We start from the raw sequence: 25,240 nt of genomic DNA, 5'->3' as shown, positions 1-25,240 counted from the left end.
CCTGGGCGACAGAGCGAGACTCCGTCTCAAAAAAAAAAAAAAAAAAAAAAAGAAAGAAAATTTGATATAAATTAAATTTAGTGCATAATTACATAATAGAGTTTTTAAATTTTTCTAAATATGAGTCTGAGCTCAAGGTTTATAGGAGTTAGTGCTACCTATTTGTATGAAGTCAGTGTTTATAAAAGTGTTTCTGATTTCTTTCTGGGCAATTTTGTTTACTTTCAGAGCATTCGTGTAAAAAATAAAGAACTGATTTACTCAGCTAATTAAATATTAAGTAGCATGATATCAGACCATAATAAATATTTTAAAAGGTAAAAATGAAGGGAGGGTGGATTCTTAGAACAAAGGGTTGCTAATTTATTGTATGTTTATTGACTGTTACTGAACCAAAGCAATAGCACAGACCAAAGCTCTATGCCTCATTTTATTGTTCTTATCTGAAAATCCCAGAAATGTAAAACTGGACAAGACTTTCTAGAGACAATTTGATTCATCTCTGGCAAATCTTCGTGAGGCAAAAACCCAAGCCCTTCATGCAATTGGTTCATGTTCCCTTTGAACATTTACAGGGATAGAGACAATCTTTCTTTTTTACTTATTTTACTTATTTAATTTAACTTTATTGTGAGACAGGGTTTTGCTCTGTCACCCAGGCTGACGTGCAGTGGTGCCATCTCGGTTCACTGCAGCCTCCACCTCCCGGACTCAAATGATCCTCCCATCTCAGGCTCCCAATGGGAGGAACCACAGGTGCGAACCACCACGTCTGGCTAATTTCTCTATTTTTCCATAGAGACGGGGTTTCCCTGTGTTGCCCAGGCTGGTCTCGAACTCCTGGGCTCAAGCGATTCTCCCACCTTGGTACCCCAAGGTGCCGCGATTACAGGCTTGAAGGACTGATCCCAGCCTATTCTTAGAGATAGGGGGCCAGTCTGCCCAGGCTACAGTGCAGTCGCCTGTGATTCACTGCAACCTGGACCTCCTGGGCTCAAGTGATCCGCCTGTCTCCACCTCCTGAGTAGCTAGGACTCCAGGCACGGGCCACCACACCCAGCTAATTCAAAGTTTTTGTTTTTGTTGTTTGTTTTTCTGAGACAGACTCTTGCTTTGTTACCTAGGCTGCAGTGCAGTGGCATGATCTTGGCTCATTGCAACCTCCATCTCCCGGTTTCAAGCGATTCTCATGCCTCAGTCCCCCAGGTAGCTGGGATTACAGGCGCACACCACCATGCCCGGCTAATTTTTGTATTTTTAGTAGAGATGGCATTTCATCATGTTGACCAGGCTGGTCTTGAAATCCTGACCTCAAGGGATCCGCCTGTCTGGGCCTCCCAAAGTGTTGGGATTACAGGCGTGAGTCAACGTGCCCGGCTGTTTTTCTTTTCTTTCTTTTTTGTTTTTAGAGATGAGATCTTGCTTTGTTGCCCTGGCTGGTCTGGATCTCCAGGGCTTAAGCAATCCTCCCCAGTAGCTGGGACTACAGGCATGTGCCACCACACTTAGCTAATTTAAAAAAATTTTTTGTAGAGATGAGGTTTCACTATGTTGCACCTGCTGGTCTCCAACTCTTTGGCTCAGGTGATCCAACACCCCCGCTCCCAACCTCCCCATCCCTGCCTTGGCCTCCCAAATTGCTGGGATTACAGGGGTTAGCAAGCTGTGCCTGGCAGAGATAACCTTTTTTTTTTTTTTTGAGACGGAGTCTCGCTCTGTTGCCCAGGCTGGAGTGCAGTGGCACGATGTCAGCTCACTGCAAGCTCCGCCTCCCGGGTTCACACCACTCTCCTCCCTCAGCCTCGCCAGTAGCTGGGACTACAGGTGCCTGCCACCAGGCCTGGCTAATTTTTTTGTAGTTTTAGTAGAGACAGGGTTTCACCGTGTTTTAGTAGAGACAGGGTTTCACCGTGTTAGCCAGGATGGGAGATAACCTTTCTTGATCAAAGGAAACTTGTTTTGGTATCAAGCAACAGTAATGTTTACATGAGTTACCGATGAGTCCCCATGAAGCTGAGATACTTTGCACAGGGTGCATCCCCTCTCTAATTCTCACAAAAGCCGGGTTAGTTATTAGGTGTCTTTTATTGAGAAACTGAGGCCAAAGAGAGGTATGGTAATTTGCCCCAGGTCGGGCTTCTGGCAAGTGCGGGGTCCAGGATTTACACCTAAGTTGTCTCTTTCATTAACTCTGCTGCTTCTCAAATGCAGTATATATATATTTACCTACATAAAGTGATGCAATAAAATCAGTACACATAAGCTTAAGCCTGTTTCAAGCAAAGAGCTTCCTTGGACAATAAAATTAATAAGATAATCTCATTTAAACCTGTTATTAAAATAATAGCCCATATTGAATTATTCAGAACCCCAAATCTCGCTTTTTAAAAATCAAGGGTCGGCCGGGCGCGGTGGCTCACACCTGCCCAGCACTTTGAGAGGCCAAGGCGGGCGGATCACGAGGTTTAGGGATCGAGACCATCTTGGCCAACATGGTGAAACCCCGTCTCTATTAAAAATACAAAAATTAGCTGGGCGCGGTGGCAAGCGTCTGTAGTCCCAGCTACCCGGGAGGCTGAGGCATGAGAATCGCTTGAACTCGGGAGGCGGAGGTTGCAGTGAGCCGAGATCGCGCCACTGCTACTTCAGCCTGTCGACAGAGCGAGATTCCGTCTCAAAGAAAAAAAAAGGAAAAAAAAAAATCATGGGTCACTGTGCGGAATAAATTAACTACAAATCCCCAGGACGACTCTCTCATCAATATTTCAATCCATAATTTAACAAACACACACAGACATCCCTTATAGTGATACAGTTCCAGGCCTTTCTTTGGGCATCCGTTTCGAGACCTGCAGACTCTGATGTGTGTGTGTGACTAAGAAGAATAGCTGAATCACATTCAAAAGCGAGTCCTCCCAATTAAGAATCTATAACAAAAATCAAGACAATGACAGCATTCCATCTGCTTTTTAACCTCAACAGCTCCTCCTCCCAAGCCGACCAACCTACTCCCTTCCCTCATTTCCCCCGAAACTGGGAAATCATCTCGTAGGCCGGAGGCAGAAAGGGACGGTAAGTGGCCGGGCCCCGCTGCCTCTCGCGCCTCCCGGGGCCCGCCACGCACGGTGCCAACCGGTCCCCGCGGTCGGCCGCATGAGCGCAAAAGCAGGGCGGGGAGGTGAGCAGAGCCAGAGTTCAGAAGGGGCCACAAGTTAGACGAGGGGCTGGGAAAAAAGAGCCTTTCCCAAGGTTACAGAAGCGTGCGGAGCGTGAGAAGCTGCACCTCGCGCGCAGACTCGCCCGCCGGCCCGGGGGCACCGCGGAGCCGCCCACCCGCTAGAAGGCAGCGCGGCCCCGGCTCGGCCCAGCCCGGCGCATGCGCCGCAGCCCCTCCTCCGCTCCCGGCGCCCGCCCCTCCCTCTTCCTGGCGGGTCTGGGGCGGCGGCGGCGGCGGTGGCGGCGGCGGCGGCGCGGTGACGTCAGGGCGTTGGGGCAGCTCCTGTGACAGACGGAGCTGGAGCGGCGGGGCGGCGGCGGAGTCCGGCGGCGGGGAGAGCGAGTGAGCCAGCGGAGGAGCAGCGACCCGGGGGTCTAGGGAGCGAGAAGGAGAAGGAGGGGAGCGCTCGGGCGCGAGCGAGAGAAACCGCGAGCGCCGAGCTTGGGCTCGAGCCCCGGAACGGCTGAGGAGCCCGCCCGCTCCCCTCCCCTCCCCCTCCCCGGGCCCGGGCCCAGCGCGCCATCCTCCCCCCCTCCTTCCCTCCCTCCCTCCTTCCTCCCTCCCCTCTCCCTCCCCCTCCCCCGCCGGTGGATGGGAGTGAAGGACGGAAGAGGCCCTGCGGAGGCGGCGGTGCAGCGCTCCGGTAAGGCGGCGCGGGTCTGCGCCCTCCCCTCTGTCTCCTTCACCGCGCCCGGGCGGCTGCAGGCCGGACCCGGCGGCCTGACGATGTGGCTGCGCCGGTCCCCTCCCTCCCATTCTCCCCTCCCCCTGCCGCCGCCTCCTCCTTCTTCTTCTCTCCTCGCTCTCAAAATGGCGGCCGCGACGGCCGTTGAGTGAGAGACCCGGAGGAGGGGGACTGTCCGGGGAGGGCGCTGCCCTCGCTCCTCTCCTCCCGGGCCCGGCTCTGGGGGCTGCCGGCGCCGCTGCGACCCCTCCCGCGGCCCTCCCCAAGAAGGGATCTCCCTCCTCCCTCGGTGACTTAGCAAGAAAAGTATTCTTGGGTAGGAAGGGCGTGGGGACCAGGTAGCTCTCTGATCCTGGGGAAAGGGCTCGGCCCTGCTCTCTCCGGCCGCAGAGACGAGCACCGCAGTCCCCACCCCACCCTCCGTTGTCGGCTCGGGGACCGGCTCAGCCCCTCGCCGCCGGGGCACCCATTGGGCCTTCCAGGCATTCCGTCCCCGACTGGTCCTTAAGATGGGGTGGACCAGCGGAGGGTGGCCCGCCGTCTCCCTGTTCCCCAGTGCGGCGGTCCAGCCTCAGCACCCGCCGAGGAGAGGCAGCCCGGCCCACCGAGCAATCCGCAGCATCCACCCACCGAATCTGGCAGGATTTTCTTTCTGCCACCGGCTCCTCGATCGGGAGTTGCCTTTTGATGCTGTGAACATTCAGCTTCGAGGCTCCCTGCCATTCCCCTTCATCTAATCTCATCTCCCTGCCCCTTTGGGAAACGCAGTGCCCTCTTAGCTTCCCACATGAGAAAATGCCTTTGAGGTGGTCGGCACATTTTGACTCTGCCCCTCTGAACGTAACTGTAGAGGGGAAGAGGTTTTCAGTATTCAGTAGGAGAGAGCAAGATACCTTAGCTTTATTTGTTATGCTGCCTTTCTTCAGTGACTTAGCAAGAAACTCCTTGGGAAGAGGGCAGGAAATTTTCTTTTGGGGTTTGGGCCCAATTTACATCCGGCTTTTGGTTAAGAAAATACGCCTTTGAAGAGGAGGACCAGATTTGTGGTCTCGTTCTCAATGGGCGATGTCATGCCAAGGTCCCCCCTCCCTCTTTCCTTAAGTGGCAATCCGGACAAATAGAGATACTACTGTTATTCCCATCTGTCCTTTAAGCACACCGTCTTTGAGATTCATAAGGTTTTAAACGCCAAACAAAAAATTTGTGCCATTTTTGGTAATTCTGTTTTTGTTGGGGGAGTGAGTTATTTTGTGTGAATTTCTTTTCGAGGCTAGGGCGGAGGAGACACTGCTTGGGCCTTTCATACCAGTAATAATGTCATCCCTCCCTTTTTGCCACAGGAGTGTTTGCTTTTTTTTTTTTTTTTTTGCTGCAGCAGGGCCTGATCGCTGCGGGGTCCAGTCTCGTAATCAGGAAAATTTCCTGTTGACTGTGTCATAGTGATGTTGAATATATAGTAAAAGCTTTTACTTAAAAAATTCTGATTTGGTTTTAAGGCATCAGCTAGCTTTTAATCTCTAATGGGTGTCTTTTAGGACACGGTTTCACAAAATAATTGGCAGTTGGAAATTGCAGTTTTTAATAAGGCAGAAGAGTAATCTGTATTTAGGGTGATTTCTTTCGTGTTCATTAATGATCATTGTCTGGATTGCTCAGAAGGGGGGAGTCTCCTAAAAGAAATTTAAGGCTGGTATATATTTTTTAAAACCAGAAAGGAACCCAGTTTTTCACATGAAGTATTTCTGTATATGCTGATTTTGATGGAGCAAGCCCTACATTGGTACCTCCCCCCACATCCTTTTTTAAAAAAAATGGGCTAATATGTGTGGATGCTGTGAACAGCCATTGAGCCGAGAAGACTGGGTGGAGTAAGGGAGCAGAAGCTGTGAAATGCTGGATTGCCCTTTCAGAGCGTCTTTCTCTAGCTTGTGTTTTGTAAGGTTATTTGATATGAATGGTTGCTACAACTAAGTCATTTCTCTGTCGTAAATCTTAAAATCTAATGTTTTCCACCTTTTTTTCATGATGGACATTGAATGATTGGAATAAAAAGCAATGTCCTTGCTTTAAAATAGACACTTATTGTCTCTGTATTTGTCCCTGTGTGTATATATTAATATATAAAGATACACATACATCTACACTCTTGTTAATGTTTTTTATTATTCTAGTCATGTAAGTATAAATTAATGTCAGAAATATTTGGCAAGAAATAGGAGGTACAGGAAAACTGCAAAAATCTAAGAAGAATACTGCAATTGTTTTACTTAAAACAGTAAATCTATTTGCGATTTTAAAATAGTGAACATAAAAGGTGGGGAAAAAAAGGAAAAGATAATTTGCACGAAAGGCCCTTTAGACCTTTTCTCTTGTGTTGCTCCTTGAAAGGGACCTTTTTGTGAGATACTGTCATAAGAGGGTAGGTCTTTTTAATGCCTTGTATCAAGCATTCACATGAGTAGACATCTTCAAAAGAATTTCACATATATGTGGTAAATGATTTTGATTCAGCCTTATGAATGCTTGTCAGTGTATGATTTGTTTTTGCATTTTTGTTCTTTTTAATATGATTAGAAAGTAGAAGAGTTAGTATGGTGAGGGAATGAGTAAGGTTGGGAATGGTAATTCACTTTATTATGTGTCTGACATATCCCTATTCCTACTGTTGGTAGGTATCAAAGCACACTAAGACCCAGGTGCAGTGGCTCACGCCTGTAATCTCAGCCCTGGGGAGCCCGAGGCGGGTGGATCACCTGAGGTCAGGACTTGGAGACCAGACTGACCAATATGGTGAAACCCAGTCTCTACTAAAAATAAAAAAAATTAGCTGGGTGTCGTGCCCTGCGCCTGTAGTCCCAGCTGTTCGGGAGGCTGAGACAGGAGAATAGATTGAACCCGGGAGGCGGAGGTTGCAGTGAGCCGAGATCACGCCACTGCACTCCAGCCTAGGCGACAGAGCAAGACTGTCAGAAACACAAACAAAACCCCGCACACTAAGAGTGGTGATTTTTCAGTAGATTATTAATCAAGAGCTTAAGATAATTTGACGTAAATAAGAGAGCTTTAGTTCCAAGTGTATGTAGTGTTTTTTGATACATGTTGCAGAATGTTATGCTTAATTTGGACATTAATTTTTAAAATTATTCATAGTTCTTATATACAACTTTTAATGAGATTGGAAGGAATTTTTTAGTACAATTATTTGTTACCTGCTTTTCCAGATAAAATATCTCTAGTTTAAAGAGATTTTGAGATGTTTCTGGGAAGGAAAAATCAGAGCCATAATTTTTGGTTTTCTATTTAGAACATCCGTGTCTGGTTTTTTTTTTTTTGAGGTGGAGTCTTGCTCTGTTGCCCAGGCTGGAGTGCAGTGGCGTGATCTCAGCTCACTGTAACCTCTGCCTTCTAGGTTCAAGCGATTCTCTTGCCTCAGCCTCTGGAGTAGTTGGGATTACAGGTGCCTGCCGCTACACCTGGTTAATTTTTGTGTTTTTAGTAGAGATGGGGTTTCACCATGTTGGCCAGGTTGGTCTTGAACTCCTGACCTCGTGATCCGCCTGCCTCTGCCTCCTACAGTTCTGGGATTACAGGCGTGAGCCACCACGCCCTTCCCTGTTTTCAGTTTTTAAAAGTAATATATAAATGTCTCTCTCTTAGTTGTATACTAAGTGACAGAGAGACAGAAAGTGTGTGTGTGTGTGTGTCTGTGTGTGAGACTTATGGCTTATATTTTAAGTGTCCAGCAAAAAATAAGACCCTCTTGTTTACATGTGGTTCATCTTATTCACAGTTTGTCGTCTTTGTCAATGAGCCATGGACGCTATAGAAATTGTCAACATTAAGATGAAGCTGTCTGGCCAGACACAGTGGCTCACGCTTATAATCCCAGAAATTTGGGAGGCCCTAGGCAGGTGGATCTCCTGAGGTCAGGAGTTCAAGACCAGCATGGCCAACATGGTGAAACCCTGTCTCTACTAAAAATACAAAAAAATTAGCCAGGCGTGGTGGCACACATCTGTAGTTCCAGCTACTGGGGAGACTGAGGCAGGAGAATCACTTGAACCCGGGAGGCGGAGGTTTCATTGAGCCGAGATCGCACCATTCCACTCCAGCCTAGGCAACGAGAGCGAAACTCCATCTCAAAAATAAATAAATAAATAAAACAAGATGAAGATGTCTTAAAAAACAAACCCAAAGCAAAATCTTAGGGCAGAGTGAATTTTCCATATCTTCCCTTTGAGTTCTAAAGCAGTGAGTCATGCGCTCTTTTGCCAAAGGGACTTGTGGCTGGGTTGGTTTTAAACCAAGCTGGCCATTTCTGCTTCTGGTCCTAAAGTATTTTTTACTTGCCTGTATGTCCCTGTTACAAAAAAATTTCATTATGACAGGTAACTTATTTTTATGTGCTTTGGAAAGAGAGAAATAGTTAAGTTTTGAAGTGGAAATTCTTTGCCACTGTTCTTATTATGTCATCTACAATACAACTGTTATTTTTTTTTTTTTTAACTTAGAAAGTTGCTCTATTTAAAATAAAGCTAATGGTATATAATATGAGTTCTGAAAAAAGGCGGACCTACCATTCTCCAGAAGATGTTTAGTTGTAAATTGAATCCTCATCATTGAAGGCCAAACATTTTGAGAAATCTGTATTTCATAAAGAAAGATGCTGCATTATGTAAGCGTAATAGTTAACTGCAGTGAAGGCTTTTTGGATTGTTCTGACTTTGTTGCTGGTTTGATGTGGCACTTTTTGGCTAGTCATTGAAATGGAACCTTAGTTTAACTTCTGTTACATATGTAATTTTTAACCTTGGCGTAGCAGTTATAGAATTTAATTGATATTTGTGAAATGCTTTATATTCATTGGTGGCAGGCATCATAAGCACTTATTACTTTATTTCGTGTTTTCTTTTTAAAAGATGGTGGCTTCTTGTTGAAACTTACCTAGATAGGACTAATCTGCATTTGTCAAGGATGCTTCTGGAATGGTACTCTCTATTGTGATTTGACATTGTCATAAACATTTCTCTAGAACTTTATAAATATTGAGCTTGGTACTCATTTGTTCTTCTGTCAGCTACTTTTTGAGGTAGATTGGTATTTTTACAGATGAGAGAACTAAAATCCAGAGAATTCCTTTTCCTGTCGAATGTTAGGTTAGTGACTAGAATAAGGTAAATATTGTAGTCTCAGAACTCTTGGGTACTGCTTTGTAAGATCACACGTTCCTTCTTTCTATAACGATTGGACTTCTTAATCTTTGTTAATCTCTTCTAAAATGGTGAAAGTTGGTGGCATTTATTGCCTGCATCATTTGAATTGGCATTTATTAACATATGGTCTTGTATTGTTGACTGCTTTGCATGTATAAGCCTTTTGGCATTTGAGTAGCTTCTCCCAAAAATGCCTAATACTGTTTTACAGATAGTATTGGTAAGTAAATAAGTACTAGTTGCATTTGACTGAACGAAGGATTATATGAAAGGAAATGTGCTATCCTGAAGATCTCTGTAATAGTTAGCTCCAGTGATCTCGAGAGAATTAAGGTGATGGAAGGAAGAGTGGCCGCCTTTCCTATACGGAGATTTTATGTTCTCTGAGGGAATGGTGTTACACTTTGACAGAATTCTTAAGTATAAAAAGTGAATTAACTCAACTGGACAAATTACTTATACATTTTGATTATCTGCTTTTGGGGCTCTTACGTTAAACAAGAATTGACAGTTAACTGAGGCCATTCAGAAGTTTTCTGAGACTTTTTACAAAAGTAAAATTAAGAATCTTTGAACATTTTAAAAAATTTAATTTTTGAAAGCATTGTAGAAAGTTGTATGTTTATTAAAATTTTACAGTGTGGATTAATCAATTTTTAACCTTTTTTTTTTTTTGAGGTAAGAGTCTCACTCCATCACCCACGCTGGAGTGCAGTGGCTCGATCTCAGCTCACTGCAACCTCCACCTCCTGGGTTCAAGCGATTCTCATGCCTCAGTCTTCCGAGTAGCTGGGATCACAGGTGCATACCACCACGGATGGCTAATTTTTGTATTTTTAGTAGAGAACTCCTGGCCTTAAGTGATCCGTCTGAATTGGCCTCCCAAAGTGCTGGGATTACAGGTGTGAGCCACCACACCCAGCCCAATCCATTTTAAATCTAAGGTAAAGATAGAAGAATATGTTTTATGGGCTAGGTACGGTGGCTCATGCCTATAATCCCAGCACTTTGGGAGGCCAATGCGGACGGAAGGCGATCAGGAGTTCCAGACCAGCCTGGCCAACATGGTGCAACCCTGTCTCTACTAAAAATACAAAAATTAGCCAAGTGTGGTGGTGGGCGCCTATAATCCCAGCTACTTGGGAGACTGAGACGGGATAATCACTTGAACCCAGGAGGCGGAGGCTGCAGTAAGCCGAAATTGTGCCATTGCACTCTAGCCTGGGCAACAAGAGTGAAACTCTATCTCAAAAAAAAAAAAAAAGAATATGTTTTATGATACGCTAGTGTTTTATCTATTTCTCTTTTCACATTTTTATAAAAAATATGCTAACTACAAAAGAAAGAAGGTGGAGATAAATGAGTTAGATGTTTTGATTATTTAGTATTTTGGTTAACTTTTCTTTTTCTTTTTGAGACGGAGTCTTGCTCTGTTGCCCAGACTGTAGTATGGTGGCGCGATCTCGGCTCACTGCAACCTCCGCCTCCTGGGTTCAAGCAATTCTCCTGCTTCAGCCTCCCTAGTAATAGCTGGAATTACAGGCATGTGCCACCACGGCCGGCTAATTTTTTATTTTTAGTAAAGACGGGGTTTCGCCATATTGGCCAGGCTGGTCTCGAACTCCTGACCTCAGGTGATCTGCCCACTTCGGCCTCTGAAGTTGCTAGGATTACAGGTGTGAGCTACCACGCCTGGCCTTGGTTAACTTTTTATGGGTGAGAAAAGGCTATTATACATTTAGCATTGTCAGAGAAAATGAAATAATCTGTTGACTAAACCCATATATGAATATTTATTTATTTATTTATCTTTCGAGAATGAGTCTCGCTCTTGTTGCCCAGGCTGGAGTGCAATGGTGCGATCTTGGCTCACCGCAGCCTCTGCCTTTTGGGTTCAAACAATTCCCCTGCCTCAGCCTCCTGAGTAGCTGGGATTACAGGCATCTGCCACCATGCCCAGTGAAGGTTTTTGTATTTTTAATAGAGATGGGGTTTCACCTCATTGGCCAGGCTGGTCTCGAATTCCTGACGTGGTGATCTGTCCTCCTTGGCCTCCCAAAGTGCTGGGATTACAGGCGTGAACCACTGTGCCCAGCCACACCTGGCTAATTTTTGTTTTTTTGTTTTTTGAGACAGAGTCTCACAATCTTGTCGCCCAGGCCAGAGTGCAATGGCGCGATCTCGACTTACTTCAGCCTCCGCCTCCTGGATTCAAGCAATTCTCCTGCCTCAGCCTCCCGAGTAGCTGAGATTACAGGTGCCTGCCAGCACGCCTGGCTAATTTTTGTATTTTTAGTAGAAATGGGGTGTCACCATGTTGGCGTGGCAGGCCTTGAACTCCTGACCTCAGGTGATCCTTGTGCCTCGGTCTCCCAAAGTGCTGGGATTACAGGTATGCACCACTGCGTCCTGCCTAATTTTTGTATTTTCTGTAAGAAGTGAGGTCTTGCCATGTTGCCCAGGCCAGTCTCAAACTCCTAGCCTAAGCAAACTGCCTCAAGCCATCTGCTCACCTCAGCCTTTCGGTGTGCTAGGATTACAGGCATGAGCCACTGCTCTCAGCCTAAGAAATTTTTTTTTTTTTTTTTTTGAGACGGAGTCTCGCTGTGTCTCCCTGGCTGGAGTGCAGTGGCGCGATCTTGGCTCACTGCAAGCTCCGCCTCCTAGGTTCACGCCATTCTCCTGCCTCAGCCTCCCGAGTAGCTGGGACTATAGGCGCCCGCCACTGCGCCCGGCTAATTTTTTGTATTTTTAGTAGAGATGGGGTTTTACCGTTTCACCGTGGTCTCAATCTCCTGACCTTGTGATCCGCCCGCCTCGGCCTCCCAAAGTGCTGGGATTACAGGCATGAGCCACCGCGCTCAGCCGAGAAAAAATATTTTTAAAGTTGACAAATGTAGAAATAAGGAGCTAAGATTTGTCAAAGAGATGAATAAGTAATGAAATATTCTGGTTATCAAAGTTTATCATATATGAATGAACAGTGAAAAAATGGGAAATAACACAATTAACAAATTTTAATTTGTCTTTAATGGTTCAGCAGTCACTTAAAAATTTTTACATTATTACCATGATGCTATAATCTTTATCATCACAAATCCCAACGTAAAAATAAAAAAAACCCCACTTAATAAAATGATTATTCAAGCCTTCTGGCTCTTCGACTTGGGCTTAAATAAGTGTTCTGCATAATGTATGTCCTTAAAGAGAAATTATCTCCACCTACTGAAAAAAAGAAAGAAAACAGCAAGGACCTGTAAATGTGAGAGTTTCAACAGGCCTGTAGTTCCCATTTTTATGGAAGCATCGTAATACCACCCCAAGACATCAAATGCCACTAGCACAGAAGACACCTAAGATCCAAAGTTCTTAGAAGAATATTGCTTTTAAAAACATCAGAAATAATACTTTTTTTTTTTTTTTTGAGGTGGAGTCTCGCTCTGTCGCCGGGACTGGAGTGCAGTGGCCAGATCTCAGCTCACTGCAAGCTCCGCCTCCCGGGTTCACGCCATTCTCCTGCCTCAGCCTCCTGAGTAGCTGAGACTGCAGGCGCCCGCCACCTCGCCCGGCTAGTTTTTGTATTTTTAGCAGAGACGGGGTTTCACCGTGTTAGCCAGGATGGTCTCGATCTCCTGACCTCGTGATCCGCCCGTCTCGGCCTCCCAAAGTGCTGGGATTACAGGCTTGAGCCACCGCGCCCGGCCCAGAAATAATACTTTACGTGGGACTCAACCTTGACTTTTTTCTTTCTTCCTCTATATTCAATTACCTTGTCGTGCCAATTTTACCTTCCCAATATTTGTTGAGTTAGTCCCCTTCTGTCCATACTTACCATTACTACCGTCATAGTTCCCATAATCTCTTACCCAACTAATTTCACATAGTCTCTCTTAACTCCTGTCATGCCCTGTTAACATCTTTGTGCTACATAGTCCCCAGTCATCTATCTAAAATGCAGTCTGACCATATAACACTTCGCTACTTAAAAAGAACCCTTCCTTAGGCCGGGCACGGTGGCTCAAGCCTGTAATCCCAGCACTTTGGGAGGCCGAGACGGGCGGATCACGAGGTCAGGAGATCGAGACCATCCTGGCTAATACAGTGAAACCCCGTGTCTACTAAAAAAATACAAAAAAACTAGCCGGGCTAGGTGGCGGGCGCCACCTAGTCCCAGCTACTCGGGAGGCTGAGGCAGGAGAATGGCGTAAACCCGGGAGGCGGAGCTTGCAGTGAGCCGAGATCCGGCCACTGCACTCCAGCCTGGGCGACAGAGCGAGACTCCATCTCAAAAAAAAAAAAAGAACCCTTCCTTGGCTCCCTTTGTATTTACTTAACAAATATTTACTTAGCACTTACTAATATGCCAGGCACTGTTTTAAGTGCTTTACAAATACTCCTTTACTCCTCACAACATTCTAGGAGAATTTAGTGAGCCCTTTGTAACACTAAATAGCAGAGCTGAAAGTCAGACCTCAGGTACGGAGGCTCCAGTGTTGGAGCTTTCAGCCACTGTACTGTGCTGACTCCCTCTTTCCTATAGTCCACATACTTTAACACACTTTTCAAGGTCTTCAATCACTTCGTTTCATTTCTAATCAAGCCCCACCTTATTCACTCTAGTATATATATGCCTTCTCCCTCCCCACTGTGTGATCTTTATGATTCTACTCCTGCTGTCCTCTCTGTCTAGAGCAACTTCTAGTATCTCAGAACAGAGTGCAGTGAATAGATTTTGACAAAAGAATGATTTTTTTTTTTGAGACAGGGTCTGACTCTGTTGCCCAGGCTGGAGTGCAGTGGCTAACTACAACTCTCCAAATCCTGTGCTCAAGCAATCTTCTCGCCTCAGCCTCCCAAGTAGCTGGGTCTGCAGGCCCACGCCACCATGTCCAGGTGATTTTTGTATTTTTCAAAATATAGGCCAGGTGCAGTGGCTCACGCCTGTAATTCCAGCACTTGGGGAGGCCGAGGCAGGTGGATCACCTGAGATCAGGAGTTCGAGACCAGCCTGGCTAACATGGTGAAACCCCGTCTCTACTAAAAGTAAAAAAAAATTAGCCGGGCATGGTGGTGGATGCCTGTAATCCCAGCTACTTGGGAGGCTGAGGCAAGAGAATTGCTTGAACCCAGGAGGCGGAGATTGCACTGAGCTGAGATTACACCCCTGTACTCCAGCCTGGGCAACAAGAGCAAAACTCTTGTCTCAAGAAAAAAAAGTATGTATGTATGTATACACACATACAAACACACACACACACATTGTTTTTATTCAATTTCATAAGAAGGGGGGGAAAATCTTGATTGACATTGGATAATTTGAAATTTTCTCCAGATTCTTTTTTTTTTTTTTTGGGGGGGAGACGGAGTCTCACTCTATCTCCTAGACTGGAGTGCAGTGGTGCAATGTCGGCTCACTGCAACCTCCATCTCCCAAGTTCAAGTGCTTCTGCCTCAGCCTCCTGAGTAGCTGGGGTTACAGGTATGCGCAACCACGCTTGGCTAATTTTTGTATTTTTAGTAGAGATGGGATTTCACCCTATTGGTCAGGCTGATCTCGACCTCCTGACCCCATGATCCTCCCACCTTGGCCTCCCAAAGTGCTGGGATTACAGGCATGAGCCATTGCACCCGGCCAGATTCTTTTTATTTGATTTTTTTTCAGATAGAGTTTGACTCTTGTCACCCAGGAGTATGATGGCACAATTTTGGCTCATTGCAACCTCCACCTCCCGGATTCAAGAGATTTTCCTGCCTTAGCCTCCTGAGTAGCTGGGATTACAAGCATGTGCCACCGTGTGCGGCTAATTTTTGTATTTTTAGTAGAGACGGGGTTTCACCATATTGGCCAGGCTAGTCTCCAAATCCTGACATCCAATCCCCCCCGCCTCGGCCTCCCAAAGTGCTGGAGTTACAGGTGTGAGCCACTGCACCCTACCAAGATTCTTAATAAAATGATTAAATGGCTAGGAAAGTCAGTGTACTTGATATTTTAAAGCTGTCATGAGTTGTTATGGTATACCTTGTATATGATCTGTGTCACTTAGGCTATTGCACAGCCCATCAAATCTCCCCACTGAAAACAGCCAAAAGATAATGCTTGATCTGAATCTTAAAGAATGAATAATTGGGCCAGACGCGGTGGCTCATGCCTGTAATCCCAGCACTTTGAGAGACTGAGGTGGGTGGATCACTTGAGGTCAGGAGTTCGAGACCAGCCTGGCTAACATGGTGAAGCCCTGTCTCTGTTAAAAATACACAAGCCGGGCGCAGTGGCTCACGCCTGTAATCACAGCACTTTGGGAGGCTGAGGCGGGCGGATCACGAGGTCAGGAGATCGAGACCATCCTGGCTAACATGGTGAAACCCTGTTTCTACTAAAAATACAAAAAATTAGCCAGGTGTGGTGTCGGGCACCTGTAGTCCCAGCTACTCGGAGGCTGAGGCAGGAGAATGGCGTGAACCTGGGAGGTGGAGCTTGCAGTGAGATTAAAAATACACAAATTAGCCGGGTGTGGTGGCGCATGCCTGTAATCCCAGCTACTCCGAAGGCTGAGGCTGGAGAATCGCGTGACCAGGGACGAGTATTGGAGTGATTGGAGATGGCCACTGCGCTCCAGACTGCTGAGCGACAGCAAGACTCTGTCTCAAAAAAAAAAAAAAAAAAAAAAAAGAATAATTGGAGTGAACGTGGGAGGTTGTTTTAGGTAGAGGGAACAGCAACATACATAGTCACAAAAGCTTGAGAAACTATTTTGTGTATGCTGGTAATAGTTTGAAAGAGGGGATTGTAGAATTTGAGATTGGAGAGGCATGTCTGAGCCAGATTGATACAATTTGTATATTCTGTATAGCTTGTAGGCAAGTTGGAAGTCATTAAACAATTTCAGGCAAAAACAAGCATTATGAGATGATGTGTATTTTAGAGAGATTATGTGGGTGGCAATGAGGAATGTGGATTTTGCAGGTCATGTAGACCTTTTCAGGAAATAACGATTAGTGCTTGAAGCAAGACAGTGACAATGAAGGTTGTTGAGTGGAGAACCGTTTAGGAGGTCCAATTGTGAATGAGTAGTGTGATGGGAGAGGCAAGTTTAAGCAATTCAGATTTGTAGTTTGGGTGACTGAGTGGAACTGAGAAACTAGGTGTTATTAGCCAAAACAGAGAATAAGAGGAGGAGTTGTATAGAATATTACATAAAGCAGCCAGATAAATGTTCCTGAACCACAGTTTTCAAGTCACTTTGTTGCCAGAAACCCATCATCAGCTTTTTACTGTCTTTAATGAAAATGCAAAGAACACAATGGCAAAATGTACTGAATAGGTGTTTGTTGACTCCTAAATGGGCACTCAAATACTTTCCTTACATGTCCTGGCTTTTCATCCTTTTTCTTATTGCCTTCCACGTCTACTGTGATTCAGCTTTGGGAAGATACTTTCTGTTCCTTTTGCTACTTTGTTCCTGCCCCGCCCCCCTTATGCTTCAAATATGCCTACCAGGTTTTCCATTTCCAGGCAGTCTTTTCTAATTTTTTTCACCTGGAAGAAACTTTCTTTTCTCTGAGTTCGTAATCTTATAATAAGTACCTACTTTTCTCTTATAGCATATATAAAATATATTATCTGACTTGTCAAGTGAGTTAATGCATTTAAAGAGTCTAGGAATGACACCTAGAACATAGTAAGTACTCTATGAATGTTGTTATGGTGGTGATTGGTGGTGATGATGATTAAGATGAGGTGACCTGGCCGGGCGCGGTGGCTCAAGCCTGTAATCCCAGCACTTTGGGAGGCCGAGACGGGCGGATCACGAGGTCAGGAGATCGAGACCATCCTGGCTAACACGGTGAAACCTCGTCTCTACTAAAAAAAATACAAAAAGCTAGCCGGGCGAGGTGGCGGGCGTCTGTAGTCCCAGCTACTCGGGAGGCTGAGGCAGGAGAATGGCGTAAACCCGGGAGGCGGAGCTTGCAGTGAGCTGAGATCCGGCCACTGCACTCCAGCCCGGGCGACAGAGCGAGACTCTGTCTCAAAAAAAAAAGATGAGGTGACCTTTACTTTCTGCTTTCTTGATGGCAAAAATGATTTGTTGTCTATCCTTGGACACTAGGAAAGCAAAGTCTTTTACTTTGCTTATGTATATAAAAGTGCAAAAGTGAAATGATTCTTGAGCTGTAGGTGAGGGATATACAAAGGTAGACAAGCCCTTACATATTGACTATTTTGTTAAGCTTCACCACAGCTGTTTGAGGTAGGTGGTAGTATTGGTCCCTTTTTAAAAATGGGTAAAGGGGTTAGGAAGTTTGCAAATTTCCCCAAGGTCACACAGTTTGTAAGGAGCCAGGTTGATGTATGAATCTTAACTATTCGACTCCAAAGTTCTTCACAGGAGGGCTTCATATATGTAGGACTTACCCTTCAGGGCTTTCATCTTATGTATATTTCCAACTTGTTACCTGTCAGAAAGCCTATCATGAGACCTATGCCCAATGAAAAAAGTGCTTTTTGAGTTTTCTTTAATTTTTTTTTTTTTTTGAGACGAAGTTTCACTCTTGTTGCCCAGGCTGGACTGCAATGGCGCAATCTTAGCTCACTGCAACCTCTGCTTCCCGGGTTCAAGCAATTCTGTCTCAGCATCCTGAGTAGCTGGAATTACGGGCCTCCGCCACCACGCCCAGCTAATTTTTGTGTTTTTTGTAGAGATGGGGTTTCACCACGTTGGCCAGGCTGGTCTTGAACTCCTGACTTCAGGCCCGCCTTGGCCTCCCAAAGTGCTGGGATTATAGGTGTGAGCCACCATGCCTGGCTAAAGTTTTATTTTGTGTATTTATAGTTTAATTTATTTTTTATTTTTATTTTGGAATATGTCAAATGTTAAAAGTACCTGCAGTAATATAACTAAATAACCATATAACTATTACCAGAATTGACAATTGACAGATGTTAACGTTTTGTCATATTTGCTTCAGAGCTTTTTTTTTTTTTTGGAGGCAGAGTCTTGCTGTGTCACCAGGCTGGAGTGTAGTGGCGCCATCTTGGCTCACTGCAAGCTCCGCCTCCCAGGTTCACGCCATTCTCCTGCCTCAGCCTCACGAGTAGCTGGGACTGTATACAGGTGCCCGCCACCACGCCTGGCTAATGTTTTGTATTTTTAGTAGAGACAGGGTTTTGCCATGTTAGCGAGGATGGTCTTGATTTCCTGACCCTAGTGATCCATCTGCCTCAGCCTCCCGTAGTGCTGGGATTATAAGCGTGAGCCACCATGCTTGGCCTAGAGCTTTTTTAAAGAAGATATTATTACAGTTGATGTCTTTTTGTTTTTTATTTTGAGACAGAGTCTTGCTCTGTCACCAAGCTGGAGTGCAGTGGCGCAATCTCCGCTCACTGCAACCTCAGCTTCCGGGGTTCAAGAGATTCCCCTGCCTCAGCCTCCTGAATAGGTGGGACTACAGGCACGCACCACCACGCCCAGCTAACTTTTTTGTGTGTTTTAGTAGAGACGGGGTTTCACCATGTTGGCCAGGATGGTCTCCATCTCCTGAACTCGTGATCCGCCCGCCTAGGCCTCCCAAAGTGCTGTGATTACAGCTGTGAGCCACCATGCCCGGCCTTTTTTTTGTTTTCTTTTTCTTTTTTTTCCTTTTTTAAGATGGAGTCCCGCTCTGTCACCCAGGCCGGAGTGTAGCGGCACCATCTCGGCTTACTGCAGCCTCCACCTCCCAGGTTCAGGCGATTCTCTGCCTCAGCCACCCGAGTAGCTGGGATCACCGGCCCGTACCACCACACCTGGCTAATTTTTGTACTTTTAGTAGAGACAGGGTTTCACCATGTTAACCAGGCTGGTCTCAAACTCCGGGCCTCAAGTGATCCTCCTGACTCAGCCTCCCAAAGTGCTGGGATTACGGGCGTGAATCACCACGACTGGCTTGATGTCCCTTTTGTACTTCTTTCCAACTGTGTCCACCTTCCTCTTCTCAGTAGTCAAGTTTCTCCTAAATGTTGTATGTAGCCCTTTGTTTTATGTTTTTATGCATTTGCATTTGGGTGTATCCATAAACAATATATAGTAGTGCTTTATAGATTGTTAGAATTTACATGAATATTCTACTGTATACCTATATTAATCTACTTGGTGTTCTTTCCTGTTTTTTAGATGCATTATTGATATATGTAGATCTAGTTTAGTTGTGTAATTTCTTATATATGATACCATATTTTCTTTTTTTTTTTTTTTTTTGTGAGACAGAGTCTCACTTTCTTGTCTAAGCTGGAGTGCAGTGGCGCAATCTCAGCTCACTGCAGCCTCCACCTCCCAGATTCAAGCGATTCTCCCTCAGCCTCCTGAGTAGCTGGGACTACAGACATGCACCACCATGCTCGGCTAATTTTTGTATTTTTAGTACAGACTGGGTTTCACTATGTTGGCCAGGCTAGTCTTGAACTCCTGACCTCGTGATCCACTGGCCTCAGCCTCTCAAAGTGCTGGGATTACAGGCATGAGCCACCACACCTGGCCCTGTACCATATTTTCTTTATGTTTAGACTATAGAAATGGGCAATTAGGTTGTTTACAGCTTTTTACTATTACAGACAATGCTGCAGTGAACATAAGGAAGGTGTTTACTAATGAGATAATATGATGTGTTTATTTGGGCTGGGCGTGGTGGCTCACGTCTGTAATCTCAACACTTTGGGAAGCCAAAACAGAGGATCGCTTGAGACCAGGAATTTGGCACCTGCCTGGGCAACATAGTGAGACCCTGTCTTTACAAAAAATAAATTAGCCGGATGTGGCGGCATGTGCCTGTGGTCCCTAGGAGTTTGAGCCCGCTGTGAGCTGTGCTTGTGCCTCTGCACTCCAACCTGGACAACAGGGTGGGACCTCATCTCTAAAAATAAATGATTTGTTTGTTTTTGCACTGCAGAATTCACCCTTAGGTTAATTAAATAAAATATTTCTTCTTTGGTGATATTTATGCTTTGAGTTGAATAAAGAGAATGAATAATATTATTGCATCAGTTTTAGAGTATACATTTCTAAACTTTGTTCCATTTTCTTCTGTCTCTTCAACCATTCAAACAACCCATATTTATTTATTATCTAGACTGGGGTTGAATACTGGCAGCCTTATATTTCTCTTTGCATTGATGGTTAACATTTTTTTGAGCCAACGTTTAAAAACTAGCTGTTTTACATAAAGTCTCTATTTTTTGGTTATCCTGAAAAATTAGGAGCTCTCTCAACAGGCGGCCCATATTTTCCCATGACAACTGTTAACCTAAGCTGAATTACAGCTGCCTTCTTGAATTTTTTTCTTCCCCTCCGTGCTGGAGATAGGGTCTCATTCTGTTGCTGGGGCTGGTCTCAGACTTGTGGGCTCACGTGATCCCCCTACCTTGGCCTGCCAAAGTTCTGGGATTGCAGGAGTGAGCCACTGCACCCAGCCTCAGCTGCCTTCGTTTAGATGAGCATAAGCTCTCCAGTGGAACAAGTTTCTGGTACTCTCTGTTGGTGTTTATTATTGCCCTTGTGTTGTTTATAGTGGAGAAATACTTCTCTATTGATGATGTTTCTTTCAAAAATGACAAGAAGTATAGCATGACAGCTGTAATATTCAAGAAAAGTAGAAAAGAGTACATTTTTCTGGAAATGAAGAATTTTTTTTGAGGCGGAGTCTTACCCTGTTGCCCAGGCTGGAGTGCAGTGGCGCTATCTCCGCTCCTGCAACCTCCACCTCCCGGATTCAAGCGATTCTCCTGTCTCAGCCTCCCGAGTAGCTGGGATTACAGGTGCGAGCCACCAGGCCCAGCTAATTTTTGTATTTTTAGTAGAGATGGGGTTTCACCATGTTGGTCAGGCTGGTCTCGAACTCCTGACCTCGTGATCTGCCCGCCTCAGCCTTCCAAAGTGCTGGGATTACAGGCGTGAGCCACTGTGCCCGGGGCCGAAATGAAGAATATTTTAATATATATATTTTTTAAGACAGAGTCTTGCTCTGTCGCTCATGCTAGAGTGCAGTGATACGATCTCGGCTCACTGTAGCCTCTGCCTCCTGGGTTCAAGCAATTCTTGTGCCTTAGCCTCCCGAGTCGCTGGGATTATGGGCGTGTGCTACCATGCCCTCCTAATTTTTATATTGTTAGTAGAGACAGGGTTTCGCCATGTTGGCTATCTGGTCTTGAACTCCTGGCCTCAAATTATTTGCCTGCCTCAGTCTCCCAAAGTGATCAGATTACTGACTTGAGCCACTGTGGCTGGACAGTAATTTTGGTTTTAACTGATTAACTTTGAAAACGTGACTCTATCACTGGTGTTCCGTTTCTAGCTGACTCAGACTTTGACCTGGCACGTTAGTCTCTGTTTGATTTGTAACTCCTTATTTAAAGCCATTTATGAGGATGCATAAAACTACAAAATGCCTCAGATTAAAAGTGAGGAGAAAGAAGAAACAAAAGCAAAAGGTAAAGCCCAGTGAGGATATGGGCCAAAAAGATTGGTTATAATTTTCTGGCTACAGGCAGAGCACAGATTTGACTCTGAACTTTGTAGGAGCCAGCAGGAGGGAAAAACTTGGTAGTTGATTTTTTTACAGTGTCCTCAAGATAAAAAATAAACTAGATCAGAAAGATAACTAACCACTTGGCACTATCAGGCTAGAGCAGGAGTGTCCAATATTTTGGCTTCCCTGGGCCGCACTGGAAGAAAAAGAATTGTCTTGGGCTACACGTAAAATACACTAACAATAGTTGATGAGCTTAAAAAAAGTCATACACAAAAAAGTCAGTGTTTTAAGAAAGCTTACAAATTTGTGTTGGACCACATTCAAAGCCATCCTGGGCTGTGGGTAGCACAAGCTTGGGCTAGAGTTTCTCATGGGGTTCTCATAAAGAAGATTATATTGTAATTATTATCCTCTTCAACATCTCTAAGGTAGATGGATGACAAGTATTTAAGTAGTCTTAGTATGGGAGACCAATCACATCCCATGAGTCAATCTGAAAGAGTAGATAGATTTGTCTTTCAGTGTCTGATGAGTGGATGAGTTTCCCTCAACCCAGCTTTTTAACCTCCTCGGCAGGTACCTCCATACATCAGATACAGACCATTCATATGTAGGATTTAAATTATTCTGTGAAAATCTAATTTTACCCAGAATAGAATTTGTGGGAGTGACTACATTAAAATTATTGTTAGAAAATAATTTCAAATCTTCTTCATCCTTGTCTTTCTTCTAACTCGAAGGTGGGTAGAGAATATTCTCCCAGAATATCCAAAAGTGGTAAAACATGAAGAAATAAAGAAAAGGGCCAGCCAGGCACGGTGGCTCACGCCTGTAATCCCAGCACTTTGGGAGGCTGAGGCAGGCGGATCATGAGGTCAGGAGTTCAAGACCAGACTGACCAATATGGTGAAACCCTGTCTCCACTAAAAATACAAAAATTAGCCGAGTGTGGTTGCGCGCACCTGTAATCCCAGCTGCTCGGGAGGCTGAGGCGGGAGAATCGCTTGAACCTGGGAGGCGGAGGTTGCAGTGAGCCAAGATCGCGTAGTGCGCCCCTGCATTCCAGCCTGGGCAACAAAGTGAAACTCCGTCTCGGGGCAAAAAAAAAAAAAAAAAAAAAAGAAAGAAAATAAGAAATATAGAAAAGGGGGCCAGGATGCAACTGTGTTTCATACTGCTAGAAGTTGCTTCAGCAGAAGACCATTCCCATGAATCAGGACTCGTGCTAGTTTTCAGCATAGATTAAATGTAAGGAGAGGTTTGATTTTTGTTTGTTTTGAGACGGAGTCTTGCTTACTTTTTCTTTTGAATTTTAAAAAGGAAGAGTGAGAGTACGTCTTTCCTCTCTGAGAACACAGTAAATTTTGATCTTAGTTTTTGCTAGGATGCCTACAGTAGTTATTTAGAAACACTGGATACTTACTGTGCATTAATTAATTACCATGAATTTGGTCGAGATACAATGAACAGTGTGTTAAGGGTTGTTGAGGTAGCATCAGGGCAGATAATTACAGTGTAGTGTGAGAAGTGTTAAATTTGTGTATGTATGAAGTACTATGAAGTCACAGAGGAGGTGGTTACTCTGTTTCCTTAATTTTTTGGGGTCAAAACTAGTGAGAATGCTAACTACACCCTCAAGTTCTGCTGTTTATGCTAGCTACTGAGAGACTTGCTAATGGTGTTTAAATATCATTGATAGCTGTTAGGTTGAATGATTATTGGCAGTTTTTAATGGTTTAAAATAGTATTTTGGTATGACAATTTAAAAGGTATTTTATTTTTTGCCAATACTGTTTGACAGTTGTTGAATAATTGATATTTTGTTAAAATAAAGCTTTGAATATTGAAAAAATGTGCCATTTTGGGAAAACTTTTTTTTTTTGAGACTGAGTCTCATCGCTCAGGCTGGAGTGCAGTGGCATGATCTCCACTCACTGCACCCTCCGACTCACCGGCTGAAGCGATTCTCCTGCCTCAGCCTCCTGAGTAGCTGGGTATGCCGGCATGCCACCACACCTGGCTAATTTTTGTATTTTTAGTAGAGACATGGTTTTACCATTTTGGTCAGGCTGGTCTTGAACTCCTTACCTCAGGTGATCTGCCCACCTCAGCCTCCCAAAGTGCTGGGATTACAGGCGTGAGTCACCTCCCTGGCCAATTTTTTTTCTTTTTCTTTTTGGAGACGGAGCCTCTCTCTGTTGCCCAGGAGAGTGCAATGGCGCCATCTCAGCTCACTGCAACCTCTGCCTCCCGTGTTCAAGCGATTCTCCCTGCCTCAGTCTCCTGAGTAGCTGGGATTACAGGTGTCCGCCACCGCGGCCAGCTAATTTTTTGTATTTTTAGTAGATATGGGGTTTCACTATGTTGGCCAGGCTGATCTCAAACTCCTGACCTCAGGTAATCTGCCCACCTCAGCCTCCCAAAGTGCTGGGATTACACTTGTGAGCCACTGCGCCTGGCCCTAATTTGTTAAGTCTTACTTTCAAAGCTTGATTCCTTACAAGCATTTGTTGAATGCTAGAAACTGTGTCTGATGCTAAAGATGCAAAGATTGAATTCAGTTTAGTGTTTGCTGCTAAGCAGGTCAGTCTGGTAGTAGTGACAACTTAATATACGGTTATAAATAATGTGAGAGGTAGCACAGTTTAGAATGAGTGATCTTTCGAATTTGTGTTAATAGTGGAGAAGTTTCTCCAAAAAACTTTGCGGAAGCCAGATGTGTAAACAGATAAAAACGGAATCTTGCCTGCTTGGCCTCCTCTATGTCTTCATGCCTACTGTTTGAACAATTGGTATGGAGATTAAAAAAAAAAACTGGTGTGCATCCTGGCCCTGCTACTTTCTAGCTGTTTGACCTTGACCTAACTTAGTTTCCTTGCTCCGTGTTGTAAGAATTAATGTAGGAAGGGGCCTGGCATGTAATGTCAACCAGTAAATGATAGCTATGAGGATTATACTTATGTGACACAGTGAGACTAAAGGAGACTGGATCTACCACTGCCAAGGGAGATGGGCTAGTCAGGGAAGGCGTCACAGGAGTGGTGATGGGCTGCCTTCAGGCCGAATCTTAACAGTGATCAGAGCTGGGCACGGTGGCTTGTGCCTGTAATCCTAGCACTTTGGGAGACTGAGGCGGGAGGATCACTTGAGCCCAGGAGTTCAAGACCAGCTTAGGAACAAAAAAATGAAAAAATTAGCCCGGCGTGTGGGCATGTGCTTATGTTCCCAGCTATTTGGGAGACTAAGGTGGGGAGGATCACTTGAGCCCAGGAGTTCAAGACCAGCCTAGGAACAGAAAACGAAAAAAATTACCCCATGCGCTTGCCTCAGCAGCACATATACTAAAATTGGAAAAAATTAGCCCAGCATGTGGACGTGTGCCTATGTTCCCAGCTACTTGGGAAGCCGAGGTGAGGAGGATCACTTGAGCCCAGGAGGTCCAGCCTGGTCACAGAGTGAAACTCTGTCTGTGAAAAAATAATAAGAATAATTAAAAGTGAATGGAAAATGGTCAGATATAAGAGTTAGGGACATGTACCCAAAACAAACCATTTTAATAACGAAGACTTGTGAATGTGCAATGCAACCTCATTATGCCTTTTTAAGGATAAGAGCCTTCACCTG

General features: G+C 44.9%; 1 protein-coding gene and 1 long non-coding RNA gene across 2 annotated transcripts in view; one reads left to right on the top strand and one right to left on the bottom strand.

Annotated features, from left to right (window-relative positions):
• The first annotated feature begins 3,451 nt into the window (after positions 1 to 3,451).
• The window catches only part of PAFAH1B1 (platelet activating factor acetylhydrolase 1b regulatory subunit 1), a 106,030-nt gene continuing 84,241 nt past the window's right edge, over positions 3,452 to 25,240 (top strand). Inside the window, exon 1 of the mRNA XM_033185109.1 lies at positions 3,452 to 3,860. The gene's annotated coding sequence lies outside the window, so the exon portion shown is untranslated. The remainder of the gene's footprint in view (positions 3,861 to 25,240) is intronic.
• On the bottom strand, positions 3,736 to 23,427 carry LOC117067926. The gene is made up of 3 exons (XR_004430899.1): positions 23,416 to 23,427; positions 19,209 to 19,217; positions 3,736 to 3,876 (listed from the first exon to the last, which is right to left on the bottom strand). It is a non-coding gene; the product is annotated as an uncharacterized LOC117067926 (long non-coding RNA).

This window comes from Trachypithecus francoisi, unplaced genomic scaffold, assembly GCF_009764315.1.
Source record: "Trachypithecus francoisi isolate TF-2019V2 unplaced genomic scaffold, Tfra_2.0 Lachesis_group20, whole genome shotgun sequence".
NCBI lineage: Eukaryota > Metazoa > Chordata > Mammalia > Primates > Cercopithecidae > Trachypithecus > Trachypithecus francoisi.
This window is presented reverse-complemented; position numbering and strand designations above follow the sequence as displayed.